This window comes from Amphiura filiformis, chromosome 4 (genome assembly GCF_039555335.1).
Source record: "Amphiura filiformis chromosome 4, Afil_fr2py, whole genome shotgun sequence".
Lineage (NCBI taxonomy): Eukaryota > Metazoa > Echinodermata > Ophiuroidea > Amphilepidida > Amphiuridae > Amphiura > Amphiura filiformis.
This window is the reverse complement of record NC_092631.1, coordinates 70,363,837-70,384,954: the sequence shown is the minus strand read 5'-3', so window position 1 is coordinate 70,384,954 and position 21,118 is coordinate 70,363,837. Positions and strand designations below refer to the sequence as shown.

The 21,118-nt window shown below is 37.2% G+C and overlaps 1 pseudogene; it reads left to right on the top strand.

Annotated features, from left to right (window-relative positions):
• Nucleotides 1-250: 250 nt before the first annotated feature.
• On the top strand, nt 251-21,102 carry LOC140149584 (GTPase IMAP family member 9-like; annotated as a pseudogene).
• The last annotated feature ends 16 nt before the right edge of the window (nt 21,103-21,118 follow it).

Genomic DNA, 21,118 nt, shown 5'->3' with positions numbered 1-21,118 from the left:
CTTGAAGTTGGGCAAAATACAATACATGAATGGTCAAACCTGTCAATATGGCATTCACACAGGTTGGGTGAATTCAGAGTTAAAAATTACCAATGTTGGTTAAAAGTTTACCAACCTTGGTAAAGAGCATTCTTTTCCCGCCAATAAAGTTGGGCAAAGTATGGTTTTGCCCAACCATGGTCACATGGTGTTCCTTTGCGAACTGTGATTGGTCATTTGTGTTGGGCAGAAATGCATTGCAGACATCAAGATGGCCGATGAGTGGCTTACTGCAAATTGGAGTCTTCAAGATCTATTGGAGACGTTTGAATTGAAGGTAGGAAATTATATTATAAAGTATTTCATTTTATCGGGTATAATACTTAGTTTAGTGTGTGCGAGGCCGAGACTGCGATCAAGGCTTACGATCATGATTTATCGGCGACAGCTACCACCACAACCGGTAAGCTTAACTTGTGCATGTATTGTGTATCATATACAATACATGCATGATCACGCACACAGGGAATTTTCCGCTTGCTGGCCACAAGCACAATTAGCGGCACGGACTGTAAGATTACCGGTTGTGGTGGTAGAGTTGTCGCCGATAAATCATCGTAAGTCTTGATCGAAATCTCGGCCTCACACACACTTAAACTAAGTGTTATACCCGATAAAATGATATAAGCTGATATACTTTATAATATAAATTCCTACCTTCATACGTCTCCAACTGTAGTTAATTGTGTACTCATTTAACCTGAGTCTGAACTAACCAACATATTGGTTAAAATGTAAACAGTGAAATGAACTTCCCATTCATAGTGTTTAACCAACTATTGGTTGTATTTTGCCCAACATGCTTTGCCCAACTGGTTGGTTACCGTAATGTTTACTGTGGTTATATTATTAACCAACCTGGGCCAACTAACTGTTGGGCTGTTCACCTGTGAATACATTACAGGGAGACTGTGGTCAGCCGTGGGATTTGAATGATTAAAACATCCCACCTAGATACCTTACATAGGTCCCAAAGAGCAAGAAAAGTCTTGATGGAAAAATCTGAGGTGTGGCAGAGGGCGGCCATCTTGATTTTCAAAATGGCCGCCGTTTTGATATTTATTTTTACTATAACCTGAGTTGCGAATATCCTATTTGGTGGCAATACCCACATTTCCAATACCTAGGAGTCCAATAAACGTGGTGCCAGCTTGCTAGGGGAACAATAAGACTGGCAGCCATCTTGATTTTCAAAATGGCTGCCATTTTAACATTTTTTACTATAACTTGAGTTGCGAATATCTTATGAGTCTCATTTTAGCGGTAATACCCACATTGTCAATACCAGCAAGTTCACAAAACATGGTGCCAGATTGCTAGGGGTACAATGAGATTAACAGGCATCTGGAATTTCAAAATGGCGGCCATTTATGGTCTATTTTCAACAATGACTCTGGCTCTAAATGTCGTATATAGTTCTTTACCTTTCATGAGAATTGCTCAAATAATTGTAAATTACTACTCAACTGAAAAGGCATGTCTTTTAAGTCATTTGTGCAAGTTACTTCGCTTGAACACTTCCTTAATACTGAACTTGTTTTTTAAGTAAGTCTGTTAAAACAGTGTTATACACATTATAGTTCATTACAACTATCATCTTTATCATCTTATAGGTACACATTTTCTTATTCTCATATTCATCTGACTCAATAGAACAGCCATAGTTCAGTCCATTTCTTTGACACTTGCAGCGATAGTTGTCAATTTTGTCATGTGGTCATTACTGCAGAATTTCCCGAAATCATCCCAGCCATAATGCTGCAGGTCAACTCTGGATTTCGAACGACATTAGTGTACCATATCATCGTCTGGTAGTGCGTTCTCATGATAGCTGGTATTTAGATGGCGGCCGACCCTCTGAGTGCGCCTATCTCTTCTTCAAGAGCCTTTGCCTAACATCTGCTACATTTGTGTGAAGCAAATACAACTTGTAAACTAAATGCTTCAATAGCAGACATGATTGCATCAGATGGTCTTTCTGCTACACCAAGTTGTGAAAATGCATACACTATTATGAGTCAAGTTCTTTCAGCGCCTGCCAAAACTAAGCTGCTGGTAGTTTTGCCTTGCGAGCATATCCAATGCCTCCGATAGTGCGTGGAATCCAGAAAGAGATGCTCCCTTCTCAGCACCAATGCATATTGTAGATGGGCGCAAGCGGAATATACTACGTTTTCTGCAACTCCTGTCACCAAAGACGTATCTTTACAGACTTTTGGGTAGAGTCTATATGGCTAGGACGAGGATATCTGTCGAATAAACCCTGAGAGACATGGCACCATTTGCTGTTGTATTAATACAATGTAAAATTGGCGTTGTGTCTGCTTTTTCTTGGGAGCTAGAGAGACCTAGTACCTTCAACTTCTCTATGTGTGGCTTTTGCTGGGTCTCGCCAAGTAATAACAAGACACTTGCCATTTGCCTTTAGAAAGGATTTTGTTACCTATATTATATGTAGTTCATCTTTAGTCTTCACATGCGCAAGCATATCAGCATGCACGTCTTGGCAAATGATGTATTGTTAAACTGGTATTGGCTAGTCGTTCTAATTGTTGATGTTTTCAAAGACTCACCGATGTCAATGCGATCGAACACGAAATGCACTTCATCATACAGTGTACTTTTTGCCAGTACCATTCTTTCAACGCCTGCCAAAACCTCTGCCATACCATCAATGCTATGAATGTAACACATTTTTCAGCAGATGTATCAGATTGTGCAGCAGTCTCACCATCCATTATAGGCAGTGTATGTATTATCTTCGGTACCAAGGATTAATTACCTTAAGCTAGTCTTGAATGTAGCATGAAGAAAGAAACCAACACCTGCAAACAAAGATCTTGGTACAACTGAACACTCATTGGTGTAAACCGCCTCTCTGAAGTCAATATCTCGTGCTCTCGAGACAATCAATAAGCGATCAAAGAGTACCCAAGTCTCCCTGAGTTATACCAGCTGATCGCTAACATTGACTTTCACTTTCATCCCAGCTGATGACCACATAGAGCTGCAGCATTTCATTGGAGCCTACAAATTCACATTTCCTGTTGTGATTCTGTCTTGAAGAAATTGGGCAAATGTTTCATTTTAGACGATCTCCGTGGTTCTTTTGACATCTTATTGGATTTCGTCAGGCATAATTACTTTGATCACTTTGTCACATTCATCTGCAAACAAACTTTCTGAAATGGTTGATGATATGTGTGAGGACAGCAACATTCTCCTCCTTGGTCGTTGCTCAATGTGTTCATTTTGTGTTTTTGCTTTATCTGTGTGGTTATACCAGCAACTGTCTTATCTGTGTGGTCTCTGCTTCTGTTTCCAAACGAGCAAATTCAGCGCAACCAGGAAGAACCTGTGTGGGTAATCTGGTACAAAAGCAATTATGCCTAACAAGCTGATACCTCTGCTGCCAAATATGTTGCAGTCATCGTCATCGGGATGTAAAGCCAAGTTAAGGCAGTTTAAACCCCATATAAGGGACATGAACCCCAGATAAGGCGGAAATGACACACTTATGCTTCTGCTCTCATTCAAAAATCACATTTATGCTCTACCAAATGGGGGCCATCTTGGATTTCTGGGCGAAAAATTATGTTATAACGTCAAATTAATGTCAGATTCGGATTTCTTACGGTCGGCTTAGCCGATTTTTGGTACTGTGGTTCAAAACTTATTTTTTTCAAGATGGCGTCCGCGGCCGCCATCTTGGATTTCTGGGTAAAAATGAGGTCGTAATGTTAAAGTTAAAGTATGTTAAAAATGTCAGATTCAAAATCCTTGTAGTCGACTAATGCAAAAAAGTGTCTTTGTACACGATTTTAGGTCCTCTGGTTCAAAACTAAATTTTTCAAGATGGTGCCGGCCACCAATTTGGATTTCTGGGTGAAAATGATGTCGTAATGTCAAACTAATGTCAGAATCGGAATCCTTGTACTAGACATATCCGAAAAAGTGTTCTTGTGCATGATTATAGGTTCTCTGGTTCAAAACTTACATTTTCAAAATGGTGGCGGCGGCCATTTTGGATTTTGGCCTCTAGCGAAAAATGCCGGGATTTTTGCGAGGTTCATGGAGGCTATTTTGTTTCTAAATGGTCCATAGAAGTCGAATCAATCGTCAAACCTTACTAGCCAGAGAGTGGTCACCAAATTGAGTTTTTGACTTAACTAAGGGGTGGTGCAATAATTATGTGTACCCCTGGGGTGGTGAATTATAGGGGCAAAGATTTTTGACAGGCCAAAAGGGGGGGGCAAGCATTTTTGGCAGGTCAAAGGGGGGGTCAAGCGATTTTTGGCAGGTCGAAAGGGGGGGCATGCAATTTTTGGCACAGATATTTTGGGTACCGTTTCTATATTACGCCCTAAAAAGGCGTATAGGAAAACGTTAGGAACACGTTCAAATATGCAAAATTTCCTGCTCGCTGCGCTCGCATTATATGATAAGACAATTTAAGGTTTTAAATTCGGGTTCCCCAAATCTTGCATGTGTAAGGGGGGGGGGAGGGGCAAAGATTTTTTGGCACGTCAAAGGGGGGGCATTTTTTGGCACGTCGAAAGGGGGGGGCAAAGATTTTTGGCACGGCCAAAGGGGGGCATTCGATTTTGGCAGACCATTTTGAGAATTCACCACCCCGGGGGTACACATAATTATTGCACCACCCCTAATATTTTGATCGTGTATGGGCCGCATTAGATCTCTTCAATATATTGCGCAATGCAATAATATCGCCTAACACATTATCAGTAATATGCACAGTAATAGATATTGCTCAATAAAGGTGATCGTGTATGGGCCGCACACAGAAATGCATGCTTGAACATTGTGATTTGATAAGGAGCTGTGCAATATTATTATGAGCCCTGGGGAGGGTTAAGTTGGGGGAAATACATTTTTGGCCACTCAAGAGGGGGAAAACAATTTTGGCAACCCTAGAGGGTGGGGGAAGCGATTTTTGGCACACATTCATGGTGCGCCCATTAGATAAAATGCTCTAAAAAGGCTTAGGTAATAAATATGCAGATTTTCCTGCTCGCTGCGCTCGCAATATTATATGTACCTCAATAAATGAGTTTTGTCTCACAGGCTTTATGTTTATAGGCCTAATGTAATTCCGGACCTTATATGGTATGGTTGTTAAATGGCTCTCATAGTGCACTTACGTCCACGGCGAATTCACCGTGACCTTTCCAGCCATAAACCCGCTTATTGAAGATTAAACCGATATATGCAGTACTAAACCATTATATAGTATTCTATTACTCTTACGACCCATTATTCAAAATCGCGCACTGTGATTTGTTAAAACGCGTCACGTGAGAACTCATTATTCTGCAATAATGGGTCAAGCGCCATAACACATTCTACGCACAGCATTACGCTTGCTTACGCGTGCAATATTTCCGCGATACGCGCTGTCACTTACGCGTACGTGCGCCACCTTGAAGTAAACAACTTAATATTTGTGCCAAAAAATGATATTTTCTCTTTAAATCGCAATATTTTCTGGTAATAGAATAGAAATAAAGGGTGCAGCATTATCCTTTACACGCAAATAATGTGTCCTCGGCAGTAAAACGTTTAAATAATGGGTTCGGCTGCGCCTCACCCATTATTTACGTTTTTACTGCCTCGGACACATTATTTGGGTGTAAAGTATAATGCATTACCCTTTATTTCTTAAATCTATTGTCCAATGCAAATTTATTACCACCTGATAATATTGATCCAATGAGCGACCGAATTGTCCGCTACGGACGACTAATCCAATCGATAATGACTCTATTGACATGTACGAGCGGAGCTCCACTGACCGAGTTTTGGGATATTTTTCACTGGTTTGCAGCTGTTTGCTGTCATTTACTCATCAAGGCGGACCACCGTTATTATAAGGACTATGCCAATTATTTAAAGATTGACATGTAGAGAATAAGCCATAATTGATTGACAGAAAGTACTAAATTTGACACCAATCTTCAAAATACGATCAAAAAATGGCTGCCCGGTGAAGTAAAATGTGCATTGGAATAACCCGGTGATTTTGGATAGATGGTAGGATTTCTTTTTAATAAAAATGTATGTTCCCCCGTTATTAAAGCTTGTACCGGGTTGAAGATTCAGATATTTGGAAAAGAATAAGTAATTGAAACATAGAGAAAGTACTAAAATCATAGCTTTTATACTTTTTGATATATGATACTAACTAGTTCATCCCCAATAGCTACAACACAGCGCTACCAGTAGGGTTCAATTGCCTATTGTGAGTGCCCCTGTGTTGTGTGCATACATGTAGTTAACAATAACTGCATGATGTGAAAATCATAAAATGACATGTATACCACGCCTATGATTTCCGTTATGTTTATTGCCTGGAGCTTCATCGATGTTTAGGTTTGTTCCCCAAAACGTACGTGTACATAACAAAGTGGAAAGTCCCTGTACATTATATTATTTCATGTAATAATATACACGTACATTGTATAGGGCATTCCATTACCATTCATGCAACTTGATCTGTCTCTCATGCAACCGTATTAAGCTTTAATAACCCAGTTGATAGTTATTGTAAGACGATTGGTTGCTAGTTTTCCATACATGCACAGTTTAGAAGGTACGTAGATTGATATAAATTAAAATGTGTTGTTAAAGTCAAAATTAATTTTGATGCTTTATACATTATAAAGTAAATTTATTCGATAATATTTTATATTAACCAATATACCATGCTTATTTTGTGTTTAGAACAGTGAATAATTTTCGAACATGGAGAACAAGTTTGTCGCTGTGGAAGCCATTCTTGGTGCAATCATTGTTATAATAAGTATTACCAATGACCCGTAAAAGGTAAGGAATCGTGTCGTCAAGTTGATACGTCGTGTAGATTTCCATTTTTATAGGGAACACGGTGTTTGTCATATCAGTTTATGAAAACGCATTAGCTTACTTTAAAGCCATATTATAATATTTCCATAAGAAATAGAGTTGTATTTTTTTGGTATAAGATATTAGTTTTCACTGTCATACATGTCAGATATGTCCTTTTTTAATTTGGGCCTAAACAGACAGTGCATATGTCGCCAATGTGAGCCATTCATTCGAATGTGAGCCGTGTCGGTTCTTGTGATATGTCACGACTGCCGGCATGCCCGCACGCCATGTACGTACTGTGTTCTGCACATCGTTTACGCGTTCGACTAATATTTCCATCGTAATAATAAAACGACGGTTCCTGCGTTTTATTCAAAATCTCGAATGTTGACCAAAAAAAGCTATTGACAGGCAGATGACGCGTATCATGAAATTTGTTTGAATTTAAGGGCTGGGGTATGAACGTTTGGACAGTATTTATTTTGGGACATTAGAGCACATCAGACATATCGAATTGCATTCTGAATACGAAGAATGTCATTCTGATATCAAATAATTTTGAATTTTGAAATTCGCAATTTAATACACATTTTATGGCAAATCATTAAAATTGATATTTTGATATTTAACAGTACTTGAAGTAAACTTTATAAATCTGATGATTTATACTTAAAGTGTATGTAGGTGGGTTGAAAAGCCGACGATCAATTGAAAATTTTGACCTTTCGTATTGAAGATATGGATTTTTTTTCCCAAAACACCAAAAAAAATAGGTCTTTTTGGAAAAAAAATCCATATCTTCAATAGGAAAGGTCAAAATTTTCAATTGACCGTCGGCTTTTCCTCCCTGCTACATACACTTTAAGAATATATCATTAGATTTATATAATTTACTTCGAGGACTGTTATAATCAAAAATATCAAATTTTATAATTTGTCATAAAATTTGTATTATATTGTGATTTTCAAAAATGAAAATTATTTGATATCAGAAAGACATGCTTCGTATTCAGAATACAATTCGATAGGTCTGAGGTGCTCTCATGTGCCACAAAAAATACTATCGAAACGCAATAAACGCTCATTTTAGATCCCTTAAAAGCTCCCCAAACCAAAATATGACATTTATCCATTTAATATGCTGTCGTTTTACCAGTATTTGTGCCATTCTCTTTATAAAGGTGCAAAAATCTATTAGATTTTAATGATTTAGCGAATCATTGACATTACCTTAAGCGACAACGTTATTTCCAGTTAGTACATGAATGGGGGAAATCAATACTATTTGCAGAAATATACAGATAGCCATCTGGTGTGTTATCAGATAATTTGTTATTGTCCAAATAAATTATTATTTATACACCTTCGATATTCCCCTTTCATGCGCAATAATTGGAGATATTTCGGGAGATATTTACATTGCTTTATCATGTTTATTGTCTTGCCAGAACTTGTTGACTATGCTGTTTATTTTTTGTCTGTTACACATTACATTGTGCTACACACATACTAGACTTCTCCGTAGTCCACTTGCCCATTTTGCATACTCTGGCCATTACATTTAAGGGGGTACTACACCCCTGTGGTAAATTTGTGCATATTTTTGCATTTTTCTCAAAAAATAATAACACACTGAAAACAAAAGTTATGTATATTATTGGGGCAAGGGATCCAATTACTACTCTGAAATTTCAGTGACTCAATACAAGCGGTTCAGTATTATATGATAGGAATGAGGTACATCCTAGCGGTACCTTATTTCTTATCATAAATAACGAACCGCTTGTCTTGGGTCACTGAAATTCCAGTGTAGTAATTGGATTCCTTGCCCCTATATTATACGTAACTTTTGTTATCAGTATGTTATTAGTTTTTGAGAAAAATGCCACTCCCTCTGTTTGTTAGCTTCCCATGTTTTCGGGGTTCGCTATCAATAAACTGGTAGATTCCAAAATCAGAATTGTTCTGTATTAAAGTGAGCCATTATAATTATGCAAGATAATGTTGCATTCAATTACTTTTATTGTCACTAATCATCTGATATTTTTAACTCTTTATGACCATTTTACTATTGAATACTTTAATTTTAATAAACATCAGTATAGAGTTCAACGAAATGGGTTCATCATGACTAATAATAACATATTTTTAATAAAATTCGACTATGGCATAGTCTACACACATACAGGTCCATCCCCTCAGTGTGTGGGTTTCTGACCACATTAACTTCATATTTGGTCATTTTAACCTAAAAGACATGTTTTTGTTCGTTTCGTGCGCATTTATTCCACTCTTATACCATATTTCATCAGTTTAGCGTCAATATATCAAAATTTTCTCGCGCTTCGCGCTTATTTGTACCATAAATTTCTTATGTCGCCAAAAGCTGCTGGATTCATTATACTTCAAGATAAATTTTCAACACCACCCCCTATGTAAAAAAGAAATTTTCGCTACTGGGTAAAATCGTTCTCTTTTGGATATAGTTAAAAGGGAACAACCCCTCTAGCTGAGTAAAGTTTACTCAACTTAATTGAGTAACACATTTACTCCGGTATTGTTTGATTATTATTGTTATTACTAAAAAGCAGAGCAAACTATTTACTCAACCTATGTTGAGTAAAAGCAACTTTCTACTACTCAGATTTACAGTGATATGCATATAATTCCAAAGATCAGTATCCGGTAACATGTTGAGGGTCGAATGAGATTTGCGACTTACTTTTCGTTATTTTATTTAATAATTATGCATGAATTTTAAGACCGCTGTGAAATAGGTAAACATTTTACAACCAGTCACACCATACTTTAAGTAATTAACACACAGGAAACAAGCAAATATTTTGAATCTTTGTTTTGTTGTTTTTGTTTGTTTTGTTTTTTTGCTTTTTGTTTGTTTGTTTGCATTTTTTTATTTGACCGGGAATGATGTGAACGTATTTATTCATCTGTCATTGATGATGAGAGTGTCATTCTCATCAATATAAAACAATAAAAAACTGCACGGGCTGCACATTTTTATTTTCAAAGTGCACTATTAAAAGCATTTACAGACATTAATTTTGTGAATTATGTAAATTAATTATATGTTTGCATGTTTGCTTGTCTTTAATCCTTGGCCCAAATCTATAGTTATGAATTTTGAAACTTTGATGACTGCAAAAAAAATTGGAAGAGGAAGTCGCTCAATATATATTTTTATCATCGAAACTAAATTTAATGGAGCTAAGTCTACATCTAATGAACTTAATTTTTGGCTATACAGAATTCACGGATCATTGCTAAAATACAAAGGAAATTATTCAAGTTTCTTCTCATGAATCAAGTACCCATTGAAACCTTTTGAAAAACTAATATATACATAAATCCCGGGTGTATGAATCATTCTCTGTCAACATTTTGACATATTATTTGCCAATGCCATGAAATTCAGATATTTGCCTGTTCTGGGTCATAGTCCGATTAATTTGTACCACGCACTTTTTTGTTTCAATAGTAATGCTCCTTATTAAAGCCTTAATAATTCTATACCATTATTTGCCCAAATGTTTTCTGGTCATTTTATGCCAAACTAATGAGGCAAAACTTACTTACTACATGTATCTCAGTCACTTAACTGTGATGTTCTAATGGAGGTGTGAATTTGGTGTAATTTGGGTCATGTGTAAATATTACAAATATGCTAAAAAGTAAGGTTTGAAAAAAAAATGACCACACTCAATTTAAAATATCGTAGGATTATATCTCAGAGAGTCTCGCGGGCCGTCAAAATTCGGTGGCAGGCGGCAGGGTGTTAGCTTGCTACCCGTTATTTTGACAGGCAGTTTGCTCCTGGGATAGACAAAATTAATGCCTGTGTGTAACATGTGCTAAATTCTAAAACGTTCTGTGAACGCAAAACAAAATGAGACTAAAAAATCAAGGCTATAGCAATAGCTATTGTACAATGTACAATGTACATGCAGCTCTCAAAACAAGGAAGATAATTTAGTTTTTCTTTAATGGTATTTATAAAAAACGTGTTTTTTTTCTTTTGCAGAATATACAACATGCACACCCAACAACAGGCACAGGTAAGGGAGTGTTCAGAAATACTTTGGTGGGGGGGGGCTGGTAAAAAGGGAGGGGGGGCCAAAAAAGTTTTGGACCTTAAAAGAGGGGGGACCAAAAAGTTTTAGGTGGTAGGAAAGGGGGGGGCCAAAAAAGTTTTCCTCTTCAAAACCCAAAATTTTTGCGAGCTTCGCGCGCATTGAGACTCTCTATATCACTTTTAACATGGGCAAGTTTTGGTTTTCAGTGCTTTTGTTTGAAAAAATAATGGCACTTAGGGTCAAGGGCTTAGGCAGCCAGCTGTGTAGGGAGTGTTTAACACACCAAAATTTGTAAATACACACCCAGTTTTTGCTCACATGGCCTATACTTTGTACACAAATCTTACACACCCAGTTTTTTGAATATACACACCCAAACCTTCAAATCCTGCTTAGTGTACACATATCTATTAATTAATATAACATTAAAGATGATCAGCAACATGCAACATCTGGGTTGGTCTAAGAAATACTGGCACTTTTTATCATAGAATTTTATATCTCTTCAAAGTAGACAAAGATATGATTATGTACCAATCTGACCAAAATACAACTAAATCAAGAAAATATTGCAAATAAATTGGATTTCTTTTTGCATGACCAAATTAATCTCATATTTGACCATTTTAGCTTTTTGCATAAATTAGTTCCAATTTTAACAATATTTGACCATTCAAGCTTCAATATGGCCAATTTTTTTGCGCGGTTCGCGTGCATTTGTACTATCATAATAGCCACGGATCCAAATTATGCTGATGTGCCTATGAACCTCCAAATAAATCCTCTATTTCATTTATCCATGTAAAATCAGATAAACACCATGATTTGGGACAAATCTAAATTAAGTATAAAATGAAAACTTGTATTTCATGCGCAATTTTCCCACTGGGAATGTTTCAAACATTTGCCTCCCTCAATGACATGTGACCCAGATACCACACCACTGGAAACAACACTATTAAGTATGTTTGTTTTTTTGATAAGGGGGGGGTCAAAAAGTTTTGTCTGTCAAAAGAGGGGGTCAAAAAGTTTAGCGGTCCATCGAGGGGGGGGTCAAAAAAGTTTTCGAGTGAAAAATTTGAGTTAGACCAGCCCCCCCTACCAAAGTATTAATGAACACTCCCTAAGTTATACATTTTTGTCACATTGTACAATTTTCTTATCTTAGAAACAGGAACTCTGATCAAGAACTTAGGCTAGCCTAATTCGCCGTCGAAGTGATGATGTAACAGGATTAATTGCCATAGCAATAGATGAATACAATCGCCCGGCACTACAACGTTCACGCGGTACTTATGCATTGAACCAACGCATTGAAGGGTCTATTATTCTATTGTGTTCGATTTGAGCGCTGACATATTGGAAAATGTTGCCAATCAATATTCATGAGAGTGTACATTCAACGTCCAGTTATCGAAATTGGGTGACTTGTGTTTGGCAGGTGTGAAATATATCTGACTGGGTGTTTTAATTTCATAATGTATTAAGCTTTTGACATCATTAAATAGCTGCCTAGTGCTGTTATATGCTTAGATTCTATAATAATAATTATTTTCTTTATTCATTCCTTTCTTTTCCTTTCTCTGCACTTATTCTTTCTTATGCTCACACTTAAGCAGTGGCGTAGATTTCTTTTTGACATGGAGGGGAGGGGGTGGATTTTTTTAAAGTACCCGGTACAGTGAATCTTATGGTACAAATGCGCGGGAAAATTTGGGCAAAAATGGCATTTTGTGGCTAAAATGGCCAAATATGAGGTTAATTTCGACAGAAACCAACACACAGGCGTCAATATTGGGGAGGGGGGATGATTATATCGACCACCCCCTGGCAAAATATTGGGGGGATTTATCCCCCCTACCTCCGATCTACGCCTATGTAATTTAGAGCCCTGTGACTCCATCACTCTCCTTCTCCCTCTCTCTCCTTCTCCCCCTCTTCCTTTTTTTTTTTTTGTCTTCCTCCCCTCCTCTACAATCTCGATCACCCACCCGCTTCTCCTCTCGACCTCCTTCACTCCCTCAATTGGACCTGGCTTTTAAAATGGATATTCGTGATATTAAGAAATCCATTTGATTTTATTGAACAGGCCTATAGACCCTATGCAATAAACCAACCGGAACGATATAACAATTGAAATGGCAGACATGTTGGAGGACAGTTCTAAGATAGCTTAAGATGACAGAGGGACAGGTCTCTAGATCGATTCCACAACCATTCATACCTATTCTCTTTTTTATTGTATTATCATGCGAATTGCCCTGTGGTACCTTACGGAGGATAGAACTTTATTTAAATGAGGATGACTCTGTCATGAGTGACGTAGTATTGCATACCCTCTATAACCATGATAACAACATAATAGCTGCGAAGTAGTTAATTATAGAAAGTGACACAGATAGACCTATACATGTACCTGGCAGCAATGACACGTTGTTACGGGTAATCGATCAGCAACTCTATTGAATTTATTTAAATGAGGCGCCTAAATTAAGATGGGTGGTAAATAATTATATTCAGCATCGAAGTGGTTACGTAATTCTCTTGGTTACCGGATCACGCTATTTTGATATGCCTTCAAGTGCCATATACTTTGTGTGGTGATTGTTTCGATCGTGGTTCATAACTCAAGCGCGTGATCCCGTTGACATAGTAACATTACGTAACTTCGATACTGAATATCGACGGTAAATGGTGCTTTTGTATGTATGCGACAACTCGAGCACACACGTGGGTGGTATTATAACAAACGGTACCTCTCGATAGTGTAGGCGCTTTCACGTGACTTTTGTTTGATCACTTATTGACAGTGGCCTCCCTATATAGCGTTAATACGCTGTCAGGTCAGTTACGATTTAATGGCGGAAGCCCTTTGTCTCGAACAAAAGGTACCTCTCGATGAATAGCTTGGCGGAAACTCTAATTGGCACAAAGGAACAATATGCGTTACGTAATCTATTTCTTCTCCTTTCTATACCTAACCTCCTTGCATTGAACCCTCAAAGAAATGCTATTCACTAGCACCTGTAAGAATAGTATATTTCAAAAGAGCGGTATAGAGGTTGTGCATATGAGGTATCATACCGTAAATTTGGCGGACTACTCTCAAATGCATTCAACAAAAGCATGATTGCAATCTACCGCGCCGCGGCAGTTCGTCTCACACATATAACAAATGCACTACGATCAAATAGGTTGATGACAACATTTTTGAATGGACTGCACTGTGAAGGACACCAGTTCAAATCTGTTGTTTGGAACCAATCAATAATTTCATGCACAACCTCTATTGTATTCAATCTATGATTGCAGACATCTATCGCTATGGTAGTTATTCCAATTATTACATAACTTCGACGGCATTACCCTAGTCCATCTAAAAAGGACTCACTAAATAGCACAACAACGTGGATGGTTAATGGTCATGCTAACGCACTCCTAGGGTTTTCTAGATAGACTAGAGTTTTCCTATGAAGGAACAATATATTACTGGCCTGTATGGTATAGACGAATCCAACGAGCCAAGTCATGGTCAGGATTTGGTCGGCCATTGACTGGGTCCCCGCCGCACCAAACTGGTGTTGTGACTGCCCAATTGGGTGGATTAAAGCCGCTTAAAATTCGATGTTAGATTCATTTGTGTTGTAAACTGTCATCATTCATTTGTCTACGTGTAACACGGGTGATATAATGCAGTTTAAAATACCCTCCAAGTCTGCATCATTTCACATTTTAGGCGAGATGGAGCCGACCATGATGCAGTCATGTCTACAGTAGAATTCATCTCGACCTTTGCAGGACTTAACCCCATTAAAAGTTATTAAACCAAGATAACACTCATTGAAACAGCTCAACTGATTAAATCGGATCTTCTCTGGTTGTGCACAAGTGACTGTTTTCATGTGCGATATCGCAATAAAGCTGGTATTCATAGCTTCAGTTGGGTAACCGATTATAAAGGAAACGAAAGGAAACAATGTTATGTGTGGCTTTGTTCACGAAATCAGACAATGTCGTGCTTTTTGTAAACCAGCATTCTTGAAAATGAGCAACATAATGATTTTTGACTTAACACGGTTTGGAAATAATTTCTTCATATTTTTGGTGTTATCTGTCGTTTACATGTCCTTCCTAAAACACAAAAGTACGACCCTCTCCAAACACCTAAATTAGCTAAAAATTTAGGACATGTTACAAAACTTTATTTTCTAGAACCTATTTAGAATAATTTAAATGTAGCTTTTACCGTTTTTTGTGGCATCCTTCAGAAGTGAGCGGTCCGATACCAATATTTTCGGTCAAATCTCCATTCAATTAACACGGGGAGTTGGCTAGCTATGCCTTGCCCTCACTCATATTTTACAAAAGTACGACCATTTCTGAACATCTAACCTAGCTGTAATTTTAGGTCATGTTAGAGAAATATATTTGCTAGAAGTTTTGGAGAATAAATAAAATATTGGCTGGTTATTTTTCACACAGTGATGTTAACTAGGCAAGTGTCCATTCTCCCAACATACATCATTTGTACAGGTCACGCGTCAATGGTGAGAGCACTGTGTATTGTGTATAGGAAAACGGACAGTAACTGCAGTATGCGGGGACCCAAATATGGTTGCCATTGAGGTGTAGGAATGCGTGAAATTGGATTCGTCTATATGCATCCTGTCACAAGTGTCTTTTTTACTCTTCGTTTACATAATGTACAGTTGTGTACAACTTATCAGACTGAGGCTTTTGTCGGCTGCCACACGTGCCTTTCTTTTTACGTAATAGCTAGGGATACATTATCTCATTACTCTAACCCCAAGTTAATTTCAGGAAATAAAAGATTAGATTACCATAAAAATGAAATAGTAATCTTTTGCGGGATTGTATGTAATTTTTACATAGATGTTTCGCCATCTTTTCAATCTTCATTTTCACTCAATCTAAATAAAGAATTGGCGTATATAAAATCAAAATAAATACTCTGCCTTCTAAATCAGATCAATTGTACCGCGATTGGGTACCACGAATCATTGTGATGTACAGTTAATATTTATAGTCCATACATAGGATGCTTCAGTTTATACACAAAAAATATTTCAATTAAAACCCTCATACTCGGATATTTCTGAAAGGTAATTAGGCTTTCCAAGTCCGTGCATTAAATTAGCGTAATTCTATTTCATTCTAAAACACTTTATAGAAAGTACACTGCTGTGCTCCGAATGGCGATTCTCTGGCATTAAATCCTGGGATTAAAGCCATATTGTAACATTTCCATAAAAATAGATTAGTCTTTCTTTTCCATAAAATATTAGCTTTTACTGTCAGATATGTCTTTTTAATATTGAGCCGAATAACTGAGGTAAAGCAAAGGAAATTGGAATTTATTACCAGCGCCAATGCGTATCACTCCGTCGGTCGTACTACGGCACGGTCCTTTGATGTGTGTATGATCGTCCCGCACGTCATGTACGTACTGTGTTGCGAACATCGTGTACGTGTTCGACTAATATTTCCATCGTAATAATAAACGAGGATTCCTGCGCTTTATTCAAAATCTCGGATTTTGCAGGGTATGGTAGTTTAATAGAGTACATTACAATCGTGCAAAAACCAGAATTTTGAAACATATTGAGGTTCAGTTTATAATTATAACGTCTCTAAGCATTAGCAAATATGTTTTCATGGCGATAATTACCTTCTGCAACATGTTTCCGAGCGATGTATTATGGATTTTTTTTAACACGAATAAAACAGGCGAAATGTTATTTCGTTTTCTGCTTATAAAGGTTATCCGTGTTCTATAAGCTGCATATTCTATCAGCAACTGCTATAGACGAAACCAACGAGCCAAGTCATGGTCAGGATTTGGTCGGCCATCTTTGGGTAGCCGCTAGCACCAACCTGGTGTTTTGAGCGCCCCATTGTGCAAATAAAAGCCGCCTAACACCTAAAGAAGATGCCAGGGCGAGGAGGGTTAATAGAATAATATATACAATAGAGATAATTCCGCAGGTAATCCCGTCGCATCTATTCATACAAAGTCCTTTTGTTCGCAAGTACATCAATTTGTAGTGTTGGATATGGTGTAGTTAATCCGATTATTATCATGATTATGTCACTTCAACAGCGAATAGACCATGTAGAAGCTGTGTGTTTTGCCTAAGGGAACTATAGGGCCTATTGTGTTGTAAACTTTAATCATTCTTTTGTTTACCTGTGTTTTCGCGGAAGGTGTAAAACGGGTGATGGAATGCAGTTTAAAATTTCCGCCAAGGCCGAATCATTTCACATTTTGGGTGCATTGTAGCCGACGGCTACCTAACTAAAGGCTGCTAGTCAGGTGTAGGAATGCGTGGATTTGGATTCGTCTATACCTTGTTTAGGATTTTTAAAAGACGTACCTGCTTGTGCAACCATGACTCATGCAAGTAACTCCGAGGTCGCGCATTGAATTGATTTGAATGAGGAATACTACGGGAACCAGCGCATTTTGTTAGAAGTCACACATGAGTAACGTGGATAATCTCTATTATATTTGGTTAAACAATAGTTTTATAGTTTAGTTCAACAGCTTAGAATAAATCTGTATTAAATATAATGTTTGCATAATATCTCGCGGAGTTTTATTCCAACTCCTATCATGGATTAATTCCATTTTTCTGATTGGTCGTATCTTTCTTAATTCATGAATGAATTAAAAATTCATAATTAAAAAAGTAAATGAGATATTTCAAGTTTTCTTTTTCATTTTGAAAGCATTAGTCAAGTTACATAAAGTAGTGCAAACAAACGGGCTCAAATTTGATTGCAAAGGTTGCTAGAAAAGGGGTAAATTTATTTTGTAGCAAAGGTCCTTACATCCACAAAAGGTGCGATATTAAAGAAATAATAAAAATAAATAGGAAGGCTTGAAAATTGTACAAACCTATTCTTTTAGTTTCTGTTCATCAACACTCTATCCAAAACCAAAATGAATCAAATCGAACAAGTGATACTTGCACAATTAAAAAAAGGTGTTTTTCTCAAAAAGTCAAAAGTGGATGTAAGGGGTTTTGCAACCGTGAAAGCTCTTCATAATTCTAAACATATTTTAAAAAAAAAGTAATTACCCCCTTAGATAATGGTCATTATTAAAAAAACACAACGGGCTATTGTATCCGAAATCTGTAAAGTGCGTTGGAAATAAAATTTATTTCTGCGCATTTTGACACCTCATTTGATACGATAGCCTAGAAAACAATAAAACACCGGTCAATTTAATGTAGTGAGGTCTAGATTTGAAAGTTGCACTTACAACAATACAAAAAACACTCAGATATCATTACACAGATATAATATACTTATGAATATATTTATACTGAATACAAATCAATAGATTTTACTGCAACTTTCAAATCTTGGGTTACATTGATTTAAGGTGGTACATATACTACACCCCCTGATAAATTTTGTGACTAATTTTGCATTTTTCTAAAAAAATAACTACACACTGGGTAACAAAAGTTATGAATATTATAGGGGCAATGAATCCAATCACTTTACTGATATTTCAGTGATTCAAGACAGGTGGTTCATAAGAAATGGGGTACATTCTAGCGGTACCTCTTTTCTTATCATAAATAACGTACCGCTTGTCTTGAGTCACTGAAATTCCAATGCAGTAACTGGATTCCTTGCCCCTATAATATACATAACTTTTGTTACCTGTGTGATATTATTTTTTAGAAAAATGCAAAAATAGTCACAAATTTATTTACCTTAAATGTACGCTGTGACGTTAATATTTAGACAATTGCTACAAATGAGGTGTAAAAATGCTCAGAAATATATTCTGCTTCCAACGCATTTTACAGATTTGTAATACAATAGCCCGTTTTTTAATAATGGCCATTATTTAAGGGGGGAGGGTAATTACTTTTTTTGAGAGTTTATGCGAGTGCCCCTAGTATTATTCATGTTTGAGTCTTAAGTTTAAGCAATCATTTTGTCATACTTTGTTTCATTACCGCAGAAATACGTTTAATTCTCGTGGGGCGCACCGGTGAAGGTAAATCGTCAACTGCAAACAGCATCCTGGGCAGGAATCATTTTAAAGCAAAAACAACAGCAAAATCAGTCACCAAACAAAGCGACTATGTTCGAGAGATAGTTCAAGGGAAGACACTAATGATTGTCGATACCCCGGCATTTTTGACACCGAGGAACGAAACAATGATACGCTTCTTGAAGTTACCAAGAGTTTGATTTTGTCATCACCGGGACCTCATGCGTTTATTTTCGTCATCTCAACTCAACGTTTTACGGAAGAAATTATGACCACCGTTAAACTGCTTAAAAATGTATTCAAAGAGGATATGTTTAGGTAAGAAAAGTTTTATCACAGGGCCCGCGGAAGGCTTTTTTTCCGCGGGCCATGTATCATTAAAAGTACCTGGTGGGGCAAAAGTTGCTCGTACTCATCTCGGGATGACCAAACACAGTGTGCCACATATTGTTCGTTCCCCTTCACCGCTAACAATTACACACCCTGTAATTTTGGTCAGCTTTCCTGGTATAGTTCTTCTAGGTATTATAGTAATTGCGCTTAATTTCAGCTCTTAATGTCTATATTGTTTCCAATTAGTGTACAATAAACAATTTATTCATTGCAAAGTCTCTGTACCGCTGATGACAATGACACAAAATATTCAGATCACAGTAGAAAAAATACAAATGGTGTCAATGTGGTTTATTTATTCATTTACAGGTACGCAATAATTGTTTTTACTCGTAAAGATGACCTTGATCATGACAACATCAGCATCAATAGGTTTCTGGAGGAAGTTCCTGGGTACATGCGAGAGCTTTTGGAAGCATGTGGAAGGCGATATGTGGCCTTCAACAACAGACTGGTTGACCATGATAATGAAGTACAGGTCCGAGAGCTTCTTGGTATGGTATATAACCTCATTGAATCCAATAACGGCACACACTACTCGTCAGACGTGTACGCAAAGATAGAAGAAGATATAAGGAACGAAGAGAAACGGATGCAGGAGGCAATCGAGAAAGAACGGCTTGAGAAAATTGCCCCCTATATGAAAAAAGATAAAGGAGATGGAACAAAAACAAGCTGAGAATCAGAAAAAAATCGACGCACTTAATGACGAAAACGAGAAGATGAAATATAAGGAAGAGCACGAAAAACTAGAGAAACAGAAGGAAGAAGAAAGGAGGAAGATGGAAGAGCAAAATAGGCAATCGCAGTGGGAAAAACAGAATACTAGGGAAAATATTCGGTCACAAACAATAGGTTGTGGTGCTTCATGCATAACTACAGCTGGTACGGTTGGAGCTTTCACGGGAGCTGTTGCTGGTGCCGCATTTGGCACCATTGGAGTCGCTAGTGGGGCTGGGATAGGCTTAATTATTGGAAGCGCAGCCGGTTATGTTGCTGGACTTTTTAGTTAGTGATAACGGTAATACGATTTGTGTAAATATACATTTAAAATTTAGTGGAACGTATTTTTTTGTGTGTGACAAAACAATCGAAACATGTTATACATTAATATGATTCTAATGTTGTTTGTACATATTCTTTTCATTTTATTGGCAATTTACTCAATGTCTGCTTAAAAAGACGAATTAACTAATAGGTCATCTTAATTTAATAGTTCGTCTCAAAGCCCTTCCCAAGTTAAAACCTAATACGGAATGCGATGTTTTGGTTTTTTTTTTTACTTTTTTTTATCTGTGGGACGAGCTTTTTAGCGAGAATATACCACCTTTTCATCTCTCAAGGAGGTTACACTGTGGCCAAGATGAAGAATTTTATTGAGATTTACGATATAGACTATTTTGATTACTGGCGATATCAGACGCGAGATTTTTGTGTGGTGGATTTGGACAAAAAAATAAAACAGCGGAAAAAAACCCTGAATAACACGCAAAAAAGAGGGCGATTTTACTAATGCTTGCGGGGGCTTTGAGACGAACTATGAAATCAAGATGGTCTTATCTCTAATTACCGATTACTGGATTGTACAATGCCCATCAATCGACAATGTTTCAGGACCGCTGATGAAATTAAACGCAAAATACTAATATAATCAGATAAACGTGAAACAGCCAACGATGTCATTGTGGCG